The 20,566-nt window shown below is 33.7% G+C and overlaps 1 long non-coding RNA gene across 1 annotated transcript; it reads left to right on the top strand.

The window, feature by feature from the left end:
* Positions 1 to 3,311: 3,311 nt before the first annotated feature.
* Positions 3,312 to 19,733, top strand: LOC107661688 (uncharacterized). Its single transcript, XR_001631132.1, has 3 exons — positions 3,312 to 3,323; positions 14,479 to 14,484; positions 19,644 to 19,733. It is a non-coding gene; the product is annotated as an uncharacterized LOC107661688 (long non-coding RNA).
* The last annotated feature ends 833 nt before the right edge of the window (positions 19,734 to 20,566 follow it).

Raw genomic sequence — 20,566 nt, 5'->3', positions numbered from 1 at the left:
CACACTCCTGCGTGTGTGTGTGTGTGTGAACAGAAACACTTGACAAGAGACATGCTACTACAGTCATCACATTAAAGTCACATTTGTAACAGTACTGTGTACACAGTAAAATAATAATAATAATAATAATAATAATTAATACAAAAAGCAGTGTTGTGGACCTGAATGTAGCTTCAAATGTAAATAAATGCATCGTATAATGCCCATTTAATGGCAACATGTAAAAACAATTATGAAAAAAAAAACTTTAAGGAAAAAAATGTTGCCCAACAGAAACTGTATTTACTGTAATTTGTATAAAATTATTATATATAAATTGCAAATGACAACTTGAAATTTATGAAAAATGTCCAAGTTCAAATTCATTATGAACTTTATGAAGCCTTTTAATGGTAACATTTAAAAGTAAAAACAATCATGAAATACACAAATACAAAATACAAAAAAAATAAATTAAAATCAATATTGGTAATATTTTACAATAAGGTCCTATTAGGTAACGTAAGTTAATGCATTAACTAACATTAACTAACAAAGAGCAATACATTTGTTACAGTATTTATTCATCTTTGCTAATGATCGGTAATAAAAATTGCACTTAATGTTTAGTTTATGTCAGCTCGGGTCGAATAAATAATATTAACAGACAAAACTTTTGATTTTAATCATGCATTAGTAAGTATTGAAATTGACATGAACTAAGATTAATAAATGCTTTATTTCCGTGTTAAATAATGTAATTAACTAATGCTAGCTAATGGAACCTTATCGTAAAGTGTTACCAAAATCATACATTATATATGTAGCCAACAAACCCTGGTGTCTCCTACATCCAGTAACAGACCACAGAGGGGAAAAAAAGCATAATTTCACAGAAATCAAATCATTTGAAGTAATGGCACAAAGAAATAACTGTACAAAGAGGCGCGGTATACGATAAATAAAAGAATTTTAAAAAGCCTTTGAGTGCATATGCAACAGAAGAGTGTCCCTGTAAGACTGTGTCTCCTCCGCTTCAGCATCAAAGGCAGAGAGGAGGTGACACAGTTACAGGGGATAATGCAGGGTGAGCCATCAAAGTTGCATGTGCGCCTGAAATATTCATGCCCTCTGTAAGATTCATCACAAACGAGAAAAGAGCTTTATTAGTGCAGCAGCCAATTGATTCCATGCAATATTGCAAAACGGCAAAGCGAGTGATGCAAGTGACAGGTCGCACTGTTTGTTTCAACAACACATGAAGGGAGCTTAATTAACGGAGTGGCTCGAGAACGCTCTGTTCTAATTACAGCAAAAAAAAACTAGCGAAAGACTGTCAAAAAACTAGCATTAATAACCTATTAACAAACAAAAATAATCCTTAACGGCTCCATAGTTGTAGTTTTCTAGATACAAAGGAAATGTACACTGTCGTTCAAAAGTTTGGGATCAGCAAGATTTTACTTTTTTTTTTTAAGAAGTCTCTTCTGCTCATCAAGGCTGAATTTATTTGATCAAAAATACAGGAAAAACAGTGATATTGTGAAATAATATTACAATGTAAAATAATGCTTTTCAATTTTAATATACTTTAAAATAGTATTTATTTCTGTGATGCAAAGCCAAAAAAGTCATCTGGTCTGAATCAGGAGAGAACTATGCGCAGATTAAGTACCACTAACAAACCGAAACAGTGGGTTTTGATGTGAGAGGACAACAGGAGATTTTCACTGGAGGAAGCATTGTTATGGATTATGGACTCGTATTTTGGCCAGAAGTCACAGTTTCAAGTTAAAACGTCTTAATTATGGATTTGTTACTCACAAACACAGAGACTTTGTCTTCTCCAGATGTTAACTGATGGACTGGAGTGCTGTGTATTACTTGTGGATTATTGTGATGTTTTTATCAGCTGTTTGGACTCTCATTCTGACGGCACCCATTCACTGCAGAGGATCCATTGGTGAGCAAGTGGTGGAATGCAAAATTTCTCCAATTTTTCTCCCATAAAGAAATTAACTTGGAAGACCCGAGGGGGAGCAAATGTTCAACAAATTTTCATTTTTGGGGAAACTATTCCTTTCATTTCCTTTAAAGCTCAAGATCACAGTAGTTAGTAGTCATGCATTGGATCGCTGTAGCCAATTTTCCAAATAAAAGAACACCCAGAAAGAAAAGTAAAATTTTGTTCTGGCTCACGCTGTTGCTCAAGCCGAAAAAGTACATTATAGCCCATATGGGGTCAAATGACCATGTAAGGGCTCACAAAACCCTGATATTTAATATATTTGATTTATACAAAAGGTGTATTACTTACTTATTTTAGTGCCGTCTTGTAACCAAAATTCAGCTTGGGGAAGACACCACACATCATAGAGCTCAAGATGATCTGTTCGCTAATGGAATGACTGTCAGATTGACAAGCTGAACCAAAACATCTCCTTTGCAACGTCTAAAAATCCTGATAGTTCTTTGAAATTTCCAAAAGAACCAAGGATTAATGTGCTTATCATCTGAAAAACTTTCACAGATCAAGGCTCTTCTGTTAGTCAACAGCTGTTCAAGGTGCACAAGTTAAACCCTTTGATATGCTCTTTGAATCGAACAAAATTTCTCCAAGTTACAAGAGAAAGCCTTGCTGATGAGAAACACCTGCCTGCGCTGACAATCCTGTCCTCGGCATCACTTGACAAGGCTTTTTTCTTATAACTTTCAGCCTCTTGCCCCAAAACTTTCCTGAGGAAGTTTCTCGTAGGTTTCCAATTCATCTGAAGGGCTGTTTTGACAACACTGAAACACTGATTGCTGCAAACCTAACATCTCTAGATATGAAAGGAGGCACCTTTAAAGCAATCCGAATAAGGGAGTATATGATAGAGGCAACTTGGCAATAGAAAATGTATGGAGTCTGATCGCTAATGTAAGTTGAAGCGGATAAACGGTGGTGGGATGCTTGCCCTCTGAGTTTCAAAATGTTATCATTTGTGACCCCCATTCCTTGAGTTGAAGGGTTTACACTTATCAGCAGTGTTGGGGAAAGTTATTTTTAAAAGTAATGGATTACAATGTCGTGTTACTCATTAACAATTAGTTACAGTAGTTACTTTTAATGGAAAGTGATGCATTACGTTATCTGATTGAGAAAACAGTCAGATTTAATTGTTAAGATGGCTAAAACTGCCAAACAGATTATTTCAGATCCACAGCACCCTTTTCAACCGGATCAAAATTTAATTCAAATCGTATTATGGGGTTTATATAAAGGCTTTTCAGTCTTACTGAGCCATCAATCCAATAATGAAGGAATTACTGGGTTTCATGTAAAGATAGCTAGTGTAGGTATTGTAGTATTCTACTCTTAAAATAAAGGTTCTTTATTGGCATTTATGGTTCTGCAAAGAACCTTTAACATCCATTGAATCTTTCCATTGCACAAAAGGTTCTTCATCATGTAAAAAAAAAAAAGGTTCAGTTGCACTTTACAGACACACAAGGTGTCCTTGTTACAGTGTAATTATATATTTAAGTACTGCGTAATATTAATTAGCTACATGTACTTACTATATGGTTAGGGTTAGGATTAGGGTTTGGCTTAGGGTTACTTGCATGCAATTATGCATAATTTATTGTTATTATAATAGTACATGTAACATGTAACAAGGACAGCTTAAAGGTCACCAAAGCTTCGCTGGTACCAAAAGTTCTATAATTTAAAAAAAGTTATTTTTAGGACAGTTCACTGAATGGTTCTTTGGGGAACCAAAAATGGTTCTTCTATAGTACTGCTGTAAAAACCCTCTTTTTAAAACTTTTATTTTTAAGAAATGTCTGTCACTGCTCTTTTTTATCTGCTCGCATAAGGCTTTTAATGAAAAGAGGCCAGATCAGAAGAACGAGGGTGTTCTGAAGACAGTGTATCATTGTCTGATGAGTAATTATTTAATACTTTGCCAAGGGCTGGGATGAACAGCAGGGTGGTACTTTTTCAGGACATGAATGTGGATGTATAATGGAGGATTTTTGTATCAGAGGTAACCAGTCCACGTCGAATCTGTGCGACCAACTTGAACTTGTTGCTAAATCTGTGTGGGAAAATTGAACAGCTTTGAAATGACTGGATTTCGCCTGTGAAAATTTACAGAGGGCAACTGCTTTAAACTGCTCCTGATTTCTCTAAACTTTGACTTGGATGAACATTGCAAATGGCAGTGGAAACAGAACTGTGTGTTGAGTTCTCATATGTGAACTCACAGATGGATGAAATGGATTTGTTTAAATGTTTTGTTACAAATTTGCTTCCTTACAAGAAACAACTGAGCTCCAAAACCGATGTCCATCAGTCTATCTTCTTGACTATATGACTAAGCAATTATTTGTCTGTCTGCGTGTGTGTTAGCACTCTCCTCTCTCTATAACATGGCGAATAATGCAGAAAATATCCTGTGGGATGGGTAATCAAAGCGCAGCGGCGGTGCCGGAAAGCTTTAGGACGACGTCTCTGAGCATCAGCCCCATCTTCTGATTTGATGCACATTCAGTCTCTGCTTGATGCTCCTCGTTCCTTTTGTTTCTCTTGCTTTGCCTTTCTGATTTGATGGCTTTTGGACCCCAGATGACAATGAGATGAAAGCAAGGGCCTGATGAAACACAATCAAGCTCCTGCGTCTCAGTCTTATGGATGATATATCACTCTTATGAGGATCTGCCCTTTTACTGGGCCTGACCTACACGTATAAAGAGCCCTAAAGCACGCTCGCCTTTTCTTGCCATCGCTCTGTTTGCTTATATCTCATCGTCTTATGTCCCCACATCCGTCACATTACCGATTTTCCTTCCCTTGTTTCCTCTCAATTTCCCACCATTTTCTCCCCGTAGCTGCCATTAACCTAGAAAAGGCTAGCAGCTTCCCAAAATAATCCGATTTCATTATGAACCTCCCTAATGCCACCATAAAGCGTCTTTAGAGGAACATCCATGTTTAACACGGTTTTGCATGACAGTAGATTTGCAGATGCATTAAATGAGGAATAACAGACAGTGTTCCTGTTTTTAAAGTTAATGTACGGTGACCCCATAAAGTAAACAATTTCATGTCACATATCACATGCAATTAAAATAAGACTCCTCATTCATTCATCCAGCATGTTTCCTAGCTAACAAATAGAACATCTGCTATTAAATATAACATTATTATTATTGTACCAGGCTAATATAACACAAAGTATGGTGATATAATTATATTAAATAACATACATTAACAGAGAGAGAGACAGATCAAATTTTTCTAAACTACAGCAGATATTGAATAGACTGGGACTACAAATCTACCCAGGACCATCTGATATGCTATTGTTATGTATGGTCTATCATTTTTAGGTAGGAACATGTAAAGTGAGATAAAAAATAAGATAAGATCAACTCTATTTAAGACTGGATCAACTTTATTGATTTATCATTCCCAGTTTACAAATTATGGTCATAAACGTTGTGGGAGCATTCCCAAACATCACCCAAAATATAGTATAATTTGAATGTTTATGTTTAATTCGTTCAGCCTTCTATTTTTTTTACGCAAAATATAACATTATTTCAATGTTTAGTTTTAATATTCTAATAAACTTTTCTTGTTGTAATTAGAACTTTATTTATAGGAGACTAAAACGTTTCTTAGAAGGTTCATCAACTAAACTTCATGAGGGAACTGCAGGGCGTTTGTGAGTTAATAAAAAGCTAATTATTCATTAAATCATAAAAAAAATGTAAAACACAATAAACAGTTTTAAAATGAAAACAATCAAACCGCCATCTTTTCTCAGTCAAATCTTAGTCTGCATGTTTGCAGCCGGTGCAGATCACAGAGAATTGCAGTTAATTGCTAATTGCCATGATGTTGTGTGTCAGTATTTGATTAATGATTAGTTACACTTACATTCTCTGTATTTATTTGAGACGACATCTAATTAGTCTTGGTGAGCACGACCATGCCTATGTAAAGAGAGATGCACATGTAATGCACAACATAATGCTTGTGTCATTATTACGCCAAACCACTGAGAAAATTCACCCAATGATCTATTGCATGACAGATCACATCGCACTGAGCTTAAGATGTACCGGCCCTGAATGTAAATAGAAAATAAAGGTTAGCTATTATTAATTTTAAAGCCCTCACTAACCCAGAAAACGAGAATGTTTTCTATTAGACACAGAGCATTGAACATATAGCACCATATTTCATACTGAATGCTATTATGAGCTCCATTATGAGATCTTTCTGGCAGTAGGACGAACACTGAGTCAAATATTATGCCCTATACAGAACGTAAACTGTGGAGGATTATTAAAACTCCTTAAAGGGGTAGTTGACCCAAAAATGAAATTGTGTCATCATTTACTTACCCTCAAACCTGAAGGAGTTTGTTTCTTCTGTTGAACACAAAAGTTGTTCAGTTGGTCCCCACTGACTTTCATAGTATGAAAAAAACATGGAAGTCAATGGGGACCTGAAACATTTTGGCTTTGTTACCAACATTCTTCAAAATATCTTCTTTTGTGCTTAACGGAAGAAAGAATCTCATACAGGTTTGGAACAACTTGAGGGAGAGTAGATGATGACAGAATGTAATATTTCTATGCCATTTAAACTTCCATTCTACCTAATAATTCTAATCTATCTATCTATCTATCTATCTATCTATCTATCACAAGTCAAGCCTAGCAACTAGGTTGGACATGCAGCAATGTTCTAATTCATGTGAGCAACATGCTAATCATGCTAAAAATGTGTTAAAACCTGCTAGAAACTTGATGAATCATGCTACCAGCAAGCTAATCATGCTAAAATGTGTTAAAACACAATAGCAATGGGTTAAATCAGGTTAAAAGATGCTAGCAACATGCTAGCAACATACCATGGTAACAACCTGCTACAACATGATAATGACATGCTAATCATGCTTACAACATGCTAGCAACATGGTAAACACATGCTAATCATGTTAAAAAAACATGCTACATGCTATCAAGATGCTAATCATGCTATAAACATGCTAACAACATATAATCATGCTATCAGCATGCTAGTGACATGTTATTCATGCTAGGAACATGATTAGCAAAATGTTAGCAGGATGCTAATCGTATTAGCAACATGCTAGTGTCATGCTAATCATACTAGAAACATGTTATCAACGTGGTAACGACATGCTAATCATGCTAAAAATGTGTTAAAACCTGCTAGAAACTTGATGAATCATGCTACCAGCAAGCTAATCATGCTAAATTGTGTTAAAACACAATAGCAATAGGTTAAATCAGGTTAAAAGATGCTAGCAACATGCTAGCAACATACCATGGTAACAACATGCTACAACATTATAATGACATGCTAATCATGCTTACAACATGCTAGCAACATGGTAAAGACATGCTAATCATACTAGAAACATGCTAACCACATGCTAATCATGTTAGAAACATGACTAGCAAAATGTTAGCAGCATGCTAATCGTGCTAAAAAAACATGCTAGCAACATGGTAGTCATTCTAGAAACATGTTAGCAGCATGTTAACAACATGTTAATCATGTTAGCATGCTAAAACATGCTAAAACGTGTTAGCAATGTGCTAGCAACATGCTAATCATGTTAAAAACAAGCTAGCAACATGTTAAATCATGTAAGCTATGTGCTATCAATATCTATCTAATGTATCTAAACTTTCAAACTTGAAAGTTTTACAACTGCTTCAAAGTTTCAAAGTTTGTTTACAAACTTTACTCATCTAGTTATACCTTTTTTTTCTTCTTTTTTTTAAGTTCAATTGAAAATTATACTTTTCAATGTCATGACAATGACAATTGCATTTCACATAATTGAGACAGGTGATATTTTTACCTACTATTTTAATACAGATAACTTATGGAGGCATTTTCCCCTTTACAGTACAATGCTGTCTGTAAGTTCCCACAACATACGTTTTCAGTAACACTTTCTATTAAATTGATATACAGTAACACAGTAGCAATATGCATTGCTATGCCCAGTGCCAGAATAATTCCATCTATTAATATAACCATGGAAATTCAACTGAAATGTATACGAAATACGATCTAGTCGTGTGCAATGACCGCGTGCTCTTCACAGAACAAACAAAAGGGCCTCAGCTGATGGAAGGCGGGTCAGTTTGCGGATGCGCAGGTGGCAGAGGTGCTCAGCAATCAGTGGCGTTTGCTGCGTTTGGTCTGCAGGGGTGTGATGTGATTACCTTATCTTCACACTCACTAACTCATCTAATTACACAACTCCAGTGAAAGGGCACACTTGCAAAAAAAGGTTAATTGCTTAATTTTCTCACCATATGTACACCCAGATCATAAGTTGAGTTTTTATTGAATACATACGCACTATTTCAAAACTGCTTCTGAGTGCTCGGACTTTCGCCTTGATTTTATTTGTAAACACAAGCGGCGGTCCAAGTCTTCCAGTTGTACCACTGCACTTAATACAGAGGACATGCTCTTCACCGAAGGACTTTGATTCCTCATAAAAAGGTCATCTGCGTCGGGATGCGCATCTCATGCCAAATAGCGTCGCGCAGAGAGAAAAACATCCATGGGGAAAGCAGAGACATTACACGGATCATTAGCTCCTGATATAGGAGAGGGAGCGCTGACTGGCTTAATGATGCTTTGATAAGCTGTTTTCAGGAGGTAAACATAATCTGTTAGCTTTTCAACACTTTTTTGTACTCGGAGCAATTTTTGCTGTGAAACGAAACTGTCATTTGCTTGTTTGCAGAACAATCCACATCTGCAAATATTCATGAGATTCAGTTTTGTGCTGTTTCATGATGGAAATATGCAATAATTAGACTTGTGCTAAGATTCTGCGTTCCGTCCTGTCATGGACCACCTGTTCCTTTTTCCTCCAGTTTCACAGACAAGGCTTAAGACTAGTCCCAGACTAAAATGCATGTTTAAGCTGTCTCAACTGAAAAAAAATCTTTCTCTGAAATACGTCAAAATATGTTAAAATATGTCAGTGCCATTGTTCTGTCGTCAATGTTCTTGTTCTGTCCATGTTTTCTTCTAAAGCATTTTTATAAAAGCTGCTTAAACATTTTAATTTAAGCAAGGCCTAGTCCTAGTACTGAAAATAAACAAAATAATATATTGTGTTCATTTATTACAAGATATTATGATGTGTGTGTGTGTGTATATGTGTATATATATATATATATATTAGGGATGCTCCGATTAGGATTTGCAACCGATATACTGAGTGCATGGTGTACTTGTCATGGTGATCGGCCGATACCGATGCCGATTCTGATGCTTCAAGCTTTATACAGACGGTTTCATCAGGCGCATGCACCTGGCCCTAAGTTAACTTCCGGTCTGTGTTTGTTTATCAGTCTGGCTATGGCGCCGGCTACCTAAAGCATTTTTATAAAAGCTGCTTAAACATTTTAATTTAAGCAAGGCCTAGTCCTAGTACTGAAAATAAACAAAATAATATATTGTGTTCATTTATTACAAGATATTATGATGTGTGTGTGTGTGTATATGTGTATATATATATATATATTAGGGATGCTCCGATTAGGATTTTTGCAACCGATACTGAGTGCATGGTGTACTTGTCATGGTGATCGGCCGATACCGATGCCGATTCTGATGCTTCAAGCTTTATACAGACGGTTTCATCAGGCGCATGCACCTGGCCCTAAGTTAAAAGAAGTTTCTTATGCTCATTAAGGCTGCATTTATTTGATCAAAAACACAGAAAAAAACTACAAATTTTTCGACTACAATTTTTAGAAAATGGTTTTCTATTTTAATATATTTTAAAATATGCTTTATTTCTGTGATTCAAAGCAGAATTTTCTTCAGCCATTTCTCCAGTCTTCAGTGTCACATGATCCTTCAGAAATCATTCTAATCTTACCTTTTTCAGGAGCGTGTGTTTTCAGGATTCTTTGATGAGTGAAGCTTGAAAGTTTTCAAAATACAAATATTTTCTTGCAATATAAGTCTTTACTATCACTTTTCATCTATTTAACACATCCTTGCTGAACAAAAGTATTCAAAAAAAAGAAAGAAAAAAACTACTGACCCCAAACTTTTAAACAGTAGTGTTTATTGTTACAAAAGATTCCTATATTAAATAAATGCTAACCTTTTTTTCCATCAAATAAGCTGTTACTGGGGAAACCTGTTTCTCCCGCTTTAAAGCACCTCCTGCTGCCAGAGAATGAATTTGCATTTTCAGTAAGTCTGTCTGATTTACGCAGCAAACATATTTTGCTTTTCCTAAATCCACGGGCGCTGCGAATAATGCAATAATAAAATGCAATAATAAAAAATGCATTCTGATTATTTGCGGGTGGGTCGCGGAATGCTAACCTTTTTTTCCATCAAATAATCCTGAAAAAAATTCACAGGTTCAAAAAATGTTTTTTTTTAAATCATGTGACATTGAAGACAGGAGTAATGGCTGATGAAAATTCAGCTTTGTTTAACACATCCTTGCTGAACAAAAGTATTCAAAAAAAAGAAAGAAAAAAACTACTGACCCCAAACTTTTAAACAGTAGTGTTTATTGTTACAAAAGATTCCTATATTAAATAAATGCTAACCTTTTTTTCCATCAAATAATCCTGAAAAAAATTCACAGTTTCAAAAAATGTTTTTTTAAAAATCATGTGACATTGAAGACAGGAGTAATGGCTTATGAAAATTCAGCTTTGCATCACAGAAATCAATTGTATTTGAAAGTATATTAAAATAGAAAACCATTATTTTAAATTGCAATAATATTTAATATTTAAAAATCTTACTGATCCCACACTTTTAAATGGCATGTCTATATACAGTAGTTATATATTTGGTAGAAGACAGGGTGGGATGCATGTACACACAATCTTCTATCAATCACAATCTCCCATTTTCTTCAGAATATGTAAAGATGTCATTTTCCTTAAATTTTCCATGAGATTGCACAAGGGTAAATCCAGCACACTGAACTCCTCCCAGTATAGCAGCTGAATCAGTTTCCTACATCTCTCTCGCACATGCAAATATAGCTCAGCTTCATGCATGGCTGGCCCCCTTTGGGAAACAATTTAGCGTTTCAGTTTAGTCACACGAGATGAATGTCTTTCTATTCATCTCACCAGCATTAGAGTCTTCTCACTCCTACAACCTAATTCAGGAATTCTACAAAGCTGATTTGTTAAAGGATTCCAAATGAAGGATAGTCATTTGTTTGTGCTTTTAGGCGTATTGTGGGTCATTTACTAACAATTATAGGCTGTATATACCAATATTTACAGGAAGTTCTTTGCTAATAGCAAACATGGGCCGTGCAGTTTGCTTGCAGCCTTCATTAAACACTGAGGGCCTCATGTATAAAACGTTGCGTAGACACACAGTCCAGAGTGTGCACACATTTCAGGCTCAATTTGGGTTTACACAATGCTTATACTGTACATCATGACAGTTTGCAGTAATTAAATGGAATATCCCAGCTATGCAATGAAGGGCAATAATTTACCACGATTGCATTTCTTCTATACTTTTACATTAATGTAGTTTGGCTAGGGAGGCAATTTCATCAAAAAAAAAAAAAAAAGTAATTAAAAGACAGTACTGAACAAAAATGCAACTTTAACAGATCAGATAAGAAAAACAATTATGTTCTAAAACATTTCTGATATTACTTCTGAATGTTTTTTTATGTATTAAGATTTATGTATGTTCTTCTTGTGAATGTTAGACGAACATTCCATTTTAATCGTTTTGAAAATGTTATGAGAATGTTACATTTGAATGTTCTCTCAACATTTAAAACACCTATTTTTTAAAGAACATTTTTTATTAGTTTTGCAAACGTTAGAGGAACATTCCATGCTATTATTTTCAAATTATTATGAAAATGTTATTTCTGTATGTTCAAAAATGTTCAAAAAACATCCAGTGTTTTATTTATTTTTAAAGAGAAGAGAACCTTTCTTCTTGGTTATGCAAACATTAGCGGAACATTCCATCTATCATACATTTTGAAAATGTCATGAGGTTGTTACATTTTAACAATCTCTCATTGTTTAAAACACCCAGTTTTTTATATTTGAAGAATGTTTTAATAAGCCACATTATTTCAAAACATTTTATAAAAATGTAATTTCTGAATGTTTTTTTTTTTTTATGTTCAAAACGTCCAGTTTTTTTTTTTTTTTATGTATTACGAATGTTTTTTCTTGGTTATGCGAAGGTTAGAGCAACATTGCGTCTTATCTTATATTTTGAAAACGTTATGAGAATGTTACATTTAAATGTGTTCTTACTATTTAAAACTTATTTAAAGCACTTTTTTTCTTGTTTTTACAAATGTTAGAGGAACTTTCTACTTTCCAGTTTTTTAAATGTTCAAAATGTCCAGGTTTTTAAATTTATTCAGAACATTTCCTCTAGGTTACGTGAACGTTAGATAAAAACTTTAATATTTTGAAATCATTCAGAATGTGACAATGGTTGAGAATTCTTTCGATATCGAAAACACCCTTTATATATTTTAAAAACATTTCATTTCAACATTACGAGAACATAAAATGGTAATAATAAGAGTGTTTCATAAACATTATTTTGGGAATGTTTTGCCCTGACATTTACACAACCTTTAAAATTGTTATGGGAACGTTCCCTGCTAGCTGGGAGAAATTTACATAAAAGTATGGTTTTAAAGCATGATTACATATTCAGTCGCATTTGCTTTTCCTAACTGTATGACATAATTTAAATAGTTCCAAATGTAGCTCATATCTCACTAATGTAGAGTATTTATACTTGTTTTTGAGCAGATCACACACATGCAACTTTCATTAAACAGACACTGAGAGGTGACGCACATATATAATCAGACATATCATGAGCTCGGGTCTCGTTCACTAATCGTGCGAATCTGTGTACAAGTGTTTTCATGCACAAATCATGATTCATTAATAACTCTCATTTAGATGTGTTTTAGGAAAATTCAGGCACATTCACTCATTATAAATACTCCTAATCAAAATCAAAAGGATCAAACTAGGATAAAATAATGTGTGTAGGCATGTGTTGTGAATTAGCTGGAAAATGTATCTTGTATGTATAAATATGAATAATCCATGTAATTATTAGTGAATGAGACCAATTGTGTTTTCAGCACATTGTAATGATGTGTGCCAGAAAAATAGCATACATTTGTTTGAAGTCAATATAATATAGTCAATATAAACAAAAACAAAAAAAGTGTTTACGTTTTTTTTTTAATATATACATTTATAACATTCAAGAATGTGCATTTTGGTGCATCATTTATTTTGGCAGATGCTTTAATCCAAAGCCAAACACACTGGGTAAACTATTCCTTCAAGGGAAACCCGCAATATATGTAATTACATCATCAATAAAACAATTTTTGCATACAATAATGTGTTTACATTTTTTAATGCACAAACAGATCCCACTTTATATTAAGTGCATGTACTTACATTTCAATTAATTATTTGATACAATGCACGTATTGTGCACATGCATGTTTTTACACTGTACTCATATTTAAAATATACCATCCTGTAATTACATCTGTAAATAAGTATTGTAGTTAAATCTATTACACAGCCGAACCAGGCTTAAACCTAATCAAACCACCAAACCTGTCCCTAAACTTAACCGCCTGTAATTACATCTGTAAATAAGTATTGTAGTTAAATCTATTACACAGCCGAACCAGGCTTAAACCACCAAACCTGTCCCTAAACTTAACCTCATCCCACCTAAATAGCAGCAAAAGTGATTTGCAATTCAACGTAACACAGTAGCCTATACATTGCACCAAACAACTCATTTTTTGACACAACAAACCAAATATAAAGTGGTACCCATAAACCTTAATATTCATATGCATACACAACAAAATATGCATATACTTGCTTCTACTTCAGACACATCCCTTACAAAAATTAACCATGGTTTTATTGTAGTAAAAGTGTAGTAACAATGTTTTTGATTACCATTAGTATAACCACAGTTTTGCTTTAGTGCTGTCAAACCATTAATCGCCATTAATCGCATCCAAAATAAAAGTTTTTGTTTACATAATATATGTGTGTGTGTTGTGTATATTTATTATGTTTATATAAATACACATGCATAAAACATATATTTTGAAAATATTTACATGTATATATTTATATTCATATGATTGATATCATATATAAATATATTTAATATATAAACGTAACATATTTTTCTTAAATATATACATGCAAGTGTGTGCATTTATATATATATAATAAATATACACAGTATTATGTACAAAAACTTTTATTTTGGATGCGATTAATCTTTTGACAGCACTGCTACAAATACTATGTTTAAACTACAGTTAGTGTAGCAAACCCATGTTTTTTTTTGTTTGTTGTTTTTTTTGTAGTGAAACGATGGTTAATTTTCGTAAGGGGTAGGTGCTCCAAAAGTGCAACCCCCTTAAGAAAAACAAACTGAAATAACTACAGAAGGGCTCAGACATTTTTAGCTTGATGACAAAATGACAAGTCTATCAATCTTCCTTATCCGGGGAAAAGTGGAGGTTTGGAACAGCAATCAATAACGTCACAATTAGTCCCCCTTAGCAGCGAATCACAGGAGCAGGCGCAGCTGGACCGGAGCTCCGCTTGGCCTGCGTCGTGCCAGCTGCCCGTCCTGACATTAGCCAGCTCCTCTCGGGACGCGCTGACATTTCCTCGAGCTCGCGGAGGCCACGTGTGTGTGACGGCGAGTGTGTGTGGGCCGCTCACCTTGACTTAGTGACCTGGAACTGCATCCAAACCGAGGGACTCCCAAAGGCACCGGAGAGATCCACGTGAAGGGCTGAAGTCGAGATGTCTGTCAGCACTCATCAATGTAGTGCTGAGCTAATGACAAGCAAAGAGGCTCTGTGGCCCGGGATGCTTCGGGGAAACTGGGCGGCACGCGTGACCGCAGCTTGGCCGCCATCTGAGCAGATTGCTAAGACTGACTTTAGCCAGTGGCTGGTGGACATGAAAGTTTAAGCACTTGAGTGGCGTGCTGTGATTCATCCAAAACTACTGTGAACCACAGTTTAATTACTCTATATTCTATTTTCCTCTAATAACTCCTCATTGTTATTCATTGAGAAACTACATGGGTTATTACAAAGGAAATGTACGCTGTTTCTTAAAGGGCTAGTTCAGCCAAAAATGACATCATGATTGACAACTTGTATGAGCTGCATGAGTTTCTTTCTTCTGTTGAACACAAAAGAAGATATTTTGAAGAATGTTGGTAACAAAAAAGTTGACGGTAGCCATTGACTTGTTTTTTTTCTTAAACTATAGAAGTAAAATATCTCTATATATTTTTTTCCCGTTTTAGTTTTAATTTAGTTTTAATTTACTAGTTTAAGGTACTGATTTATTTCAGTTAGCTGCCTAGACAATATTTTAAAATATTTGTTTATTTTTAGTTTTTTAATCTAATATTTACATTTTATTATATTTTGGCATTATTTCTATTATTTTTTTAGTTTAAGTTTTAGTAGATTTGTTGCGTATTATTGTCATTTTTAGTAGTTTTTTTTATAATTTTTTAGTGCCGTTTTAGTTTTTTTTTAGTGCACCAAATATAACTAAATTAAAATTAGAAATGTTCTAGCTGAAAAAGAAATTATACTTTATTTTAATATTTATTTTGTCTCAACAGTTTTTTGAGACGAAAAAACTCCACACACACAAACACATATAATGATTTTAATTTTAGTTTCAGTTTAGTATAGTTATCTATAATATCCCTGGTTGCTTCATTTTATGATCATGTCTCACATTACTTTTGTAATTAATGAATTGTATTACAAAATTAAGGTACTACAGTTACACCAGTTAACAAACACTTATAAGTAATGAAAAACAGAAATGTGATCATGCAGAATAAGGCATTAATATGTGCTTTATAAGTTCTAATAAACAGCCAATATGCTAGTAATATGCATGCTACTGTAATAAACAACTAGTTAATAGTGAGAAGTGGTCCCTAAACTTAAGTGTTGCTCATATTCTGTATTCCCAGAGGGAAACTCATTTAAGCACATGCATTTATTCCACAATTTCACATTAACATAAAGACAGCATTGCAGAGAGAGAGAAAATGGTTTGCTTGCACACACCAGAATTACAGGACATGTTTCCTAAAGCAAACCCAAACTGTATGCTTATAGGTCTATTTTGAATAGTTCTGCCTAAAGATGCATTAGATATTGAAAGAAGCATCATTCTATCACAAATGCCATTAAAGACTCAGAGAAGCTACCGTGTTCTCATCTAACCTTGAAATATAACAGATCGATGCTGACGCTAATCGCATCTTTATGACGACAGATATACTGACCATCAATACACTATAACAGCTCATTATCACCATTCACATAGTGGGCTGGAAAAACAGTCTCCTTTCACACATAAAGAGCCTCATAACCTCACAAAAGCACAACACACCTCACCTTAATAGGTACTAACATGCTCCTCTGTCCACTGTAATTTATTTTGCAATCCCCAGAGGAACGTGGGGTAATAACATCTCTATAATATTGTGCTCTTACACTTGGGGATGTTCTCTTTTTCTCTGAAAAATGGCGTTTATGTTGTATGTCTGGAGATAAGTCAAGCAGATGCATTACAAGCAGCTGCGAAACAATACTATTTAGAAGAACTCTGGCATTTTGTGATCATTTATGCAGTGCAATTAAAGCTAAATCACTGGCGCCATACGAGATTTTGTTAACACTTTACAGTAAGGTCACCTTATAATTAGTTAATACATTTATTAAACTTAACTGACAGTCAGCAATTCATTTGTTACAATATTTATTAATTTTTGTCAACATTAGTTAATAAAAAACAACTGTTCATTCCCATACAGCAAATATATATTCAAATATATTTTTAATAATTATATTTCAAAATTGGCTAAATTTTTTTTACATAAATCTATTTTCTACCAATATGCCATTTTTAGCATATTTTAAAAATATATAAATATATATTTTCATAAGCATTTAAAAATATATTTTGCCCTCCATATATTTAAAGTTATATTTAAAAAGTAAATATATTCATATCAGGGTTAATATAGTTAACAAATAAACAAATAAATAAATAAATATATAAATAATAAAATATTTCAGATTCCATTGCAACATTTCTCTATTTCATTTAGTTTAACTTGAAATAAACCAAAACTGAAAAAAAAATATAGAAATATTTAATAACATCAAAAACCTATAAAACCACAAAACAAAATTACCAAAACTTTAACAAAAGTTAACATGAAAGTACAAAATATAAAAATAAAATCTAATTCAAAATTTTAACAAAAACTATAATAGTATCTCAATGATACTGAAATAACACTGAATATGTCACATTTGAAAGAGAAAAATATCTCTTTTCTATATCTCTTGTAAAAATAAATGAAGGGTATTGTAAGATTTATTTTTTTCCCCACTGAAATACATATATATGTGTGTGTGTGTGTGTGTGTGTATACATTTTGGAACTAATTATATTTTCCAATTTCAAAAACATATCATTGAGCCTTACTTCGTCACAACATTTATCAAGAAAAAAATTAAAATGCATTTATCAAGTATTTAGCAAGAAAAAAAATTGCTGTATGGGCAGTTCATGTTAGCTCAGGTCCATTAAATATAACAGATTATTTATAACATGATCATTTATTAAATTATCAAAAAGTATTCAAAATTATCAAAATTATTTTGAAATAAACATTAACTATGATTAGTAAATGTTTTAGTTTTTTTTTTTTTTCATTGTTAGTTCATGTTAATAACTAGTGTAATTAACTATGTTAACCTTACTGGAAAGTTTTACTGAGATTTTTATTAGATAAATACTATTTTCATTATTGCAGTGGCCAATGATTATTTATTGCAACATAGACTCATTGGAAATACATGCCTCTACAGCTACATTTCTGCGAAACACAAAAAATGCACCTATACACACAAATCGCTGCAGATTCCAGTTGAAATGAACGCTAGAGGCAGTGAAACAACTTTTTTTTTTTTTTTCAACTTTTATTCCTTTTCACACATATGATTTGCAGGTCCACAGTTTCGATTTATAAAGCCTAATTTTCGCATAATTACTTAAGGAATATAATGTTATGAATTCAAAACAATTTTAACATTCTGTAAGATTTGAAAACTGATAGTTTTGAACGTTGTCAACACATGTATATGTAAAGCTTTAATCAGACCACTCAGTGTGAGTGCACTTCATTTAAACACTTTCATCAGATGTATTATTCATTTCTTTAGGTGCAACACTTGCTCAAGTGGAAAAGCTGTCATTTTTTGTGGATGAAGTCTTTTATTACTCACTGAAATTACATTGAACTAGAGGTGGACGCTCAGCACTCTACATCACTGAAGCTTCATTATTCCTCCTGAATCTCAGAGCCACAAAATGTTTCCAAAAGATTAAATTCAACTAGATCTTTGCATGTTCTCCAAGAAACATTCACCAGTGCTTAACTAACACTTGTCCATCCAGTTTTAGGTCAGACAGTCCGGATTTGAAATACCATATCCATCTACCAGCACATGCTTAAGCTAATAAATAGTAACATAAATAGTAACACTTTATTTTAAGGACCAATTAAATGGCATGTATATTACTAGCATATTGGCTGTTTATTAGTGCTTATAAAGCCTTATTCTGCATCACCATATGTTAGATCCCTTAATCCACGAGTACCTAAACTTAACAACTACTTTACTTTTAAAAAGCTATTAAAAAGCAACAAATTAGGAGTTTATTGAGACAAAAGCCATACTTAATAGTTAAAGTGTAATCAAATAAATAAATATATGATAATGTTCAAGGTAGTATTAAGTGACGTACATTTTAGACAAAATAAAGTCAATATGGGCTGTTTTGGTCTATTTTGCCAACCGTTGTCTCAGATCAACATGGTAATACATGATTCAGTGTTTTTGAATGAATCAATGATTCTGTAAGCCATTCATAAAGACAACTGCTAAATTTAAAATCGCATACTAGCATACTACTCTTTTTAGCATTTATTTCTATGGCAGAAATACCAAGAGTATAGTATACTAGTACACATGTATGAAATCAAAAAGTCACTTGCTTCATTCCTGAATGAATCGCTTGAATGATTGAATCAACAACTCAATCATTAAGACAGTGTCTGGTCGCCACCTGCTGGTGGTTTTAGTTTCATATTTAAAATATAATTTCAGAGTTCCATACTCATTTTATTTCATATTTAAACATTAACCTAATAACATTATTTATGCAATTTTAACTGTAGTGTAAATGCATTCATAGCCTCTCTGAGCTGCATTAAACAGTCTGTGTAAATACATCTAAATGCCACTTCAGATGCGGCTTCTCTGCCACTTGATTTCATTTCATTTCTATCAGCCCTATAGTGTCTTCTCTAAATTGCAATTTTATATACAGTATATTTGAATGTTCACACTTTATTTTAAGGTCTTGGTCTCACTATTCACTAACTATTAACTACAACGTTTGCCTCAATATAGACTGCTAATGGATAGGATTAAGGATGTAGATTATGGTCATGCAATATATGTGCTTTATCAGTACTAATAAGCAGCCAATGTGCTAGTAATAGGCATGCTAATAAGGAACTAATAAAGCGAGAATTAGTCCCTATACTAAAGTGTTAAGCCCAATTTATACTTCTGCATTGAACCTATGCTGTAGCTATACCCTAGGCTGAGAGTAGTACGGCGTAGCCTGACGAGCACCTCTCCAAAAATGACACAGCGCATCAATTCTACACGGACCGCAAGCACTGTGATTGGTCTAATAGAACCCCTCCCTCCATATGTATTTGAGTTTTGTGTGTGTTTTTGGCACTTTAATATACTTTAATGTCACACCTTCTTATTTAAAATAAAACAAAGCAAAGAACAAGTGTCTTATAATTTATTATACAACATAGCATTATACATCACTTTGTTGTCCGCGACAAACAATGTTGTTCTGCCATTGTACAAGTCCTTGTGGAGATTGAAAGAGTGTCATCTTCTCCTGTTCCGTTTTCGTCTCCTTTTTTGTAGTTTTAAATAAATGATCCGTTCTTGGATATTTATTCAAAGCCACTAGAAGTCAAGCCTGCAACCATTAGCTGTAAAAATATAACGGCTAAAGCTAACGCTTCCGGTCTGGCAGTACATGGGAAAGGAGACCAGAGGCCGTTTTTTTTAATGGATGTCAATGGAGGAGAGGCTTCACAACGCTGAATAAACAGCTTTTTAGAGGAAACGGCTTATCATTTAATGAATCGACAGCCTATCTGCTAATCTTCAACATGTTATGCACTAAACAATACTTTTGGATTTAACTATTTTTAGAGTTTACCACAAAAAAATGCTGTTTTATAAGAGAAGTCACTGACTTTTTGCGCCAGGTGGGATTCAGCTTACGGCACTTCTCATTCATTCCTATGGGATCC

This window comes from Sinocyclocheilus anshuiensis, unplaced genomic scaffold, assembly GCF_001515605.1.
Source record: "Sinocyclocheilus anshuiensis isolate Anshui unplaced genomic scaffold, SAMN03320099.WGS_v1.1 scaffold207, whole genome shotgun sequence".
In the NCBI taxonomy this organism is placed as follows: Eukaryota; Metazoa; Chordata; class Actinopteri; order Cypriniformes; family Cyprinidae; genus Sinocyclocheilus; species Sinocyclocheilus anshuiensis.
This window is presented reverse-complemented; position numbering and strand designations above follow the sequence as displayed.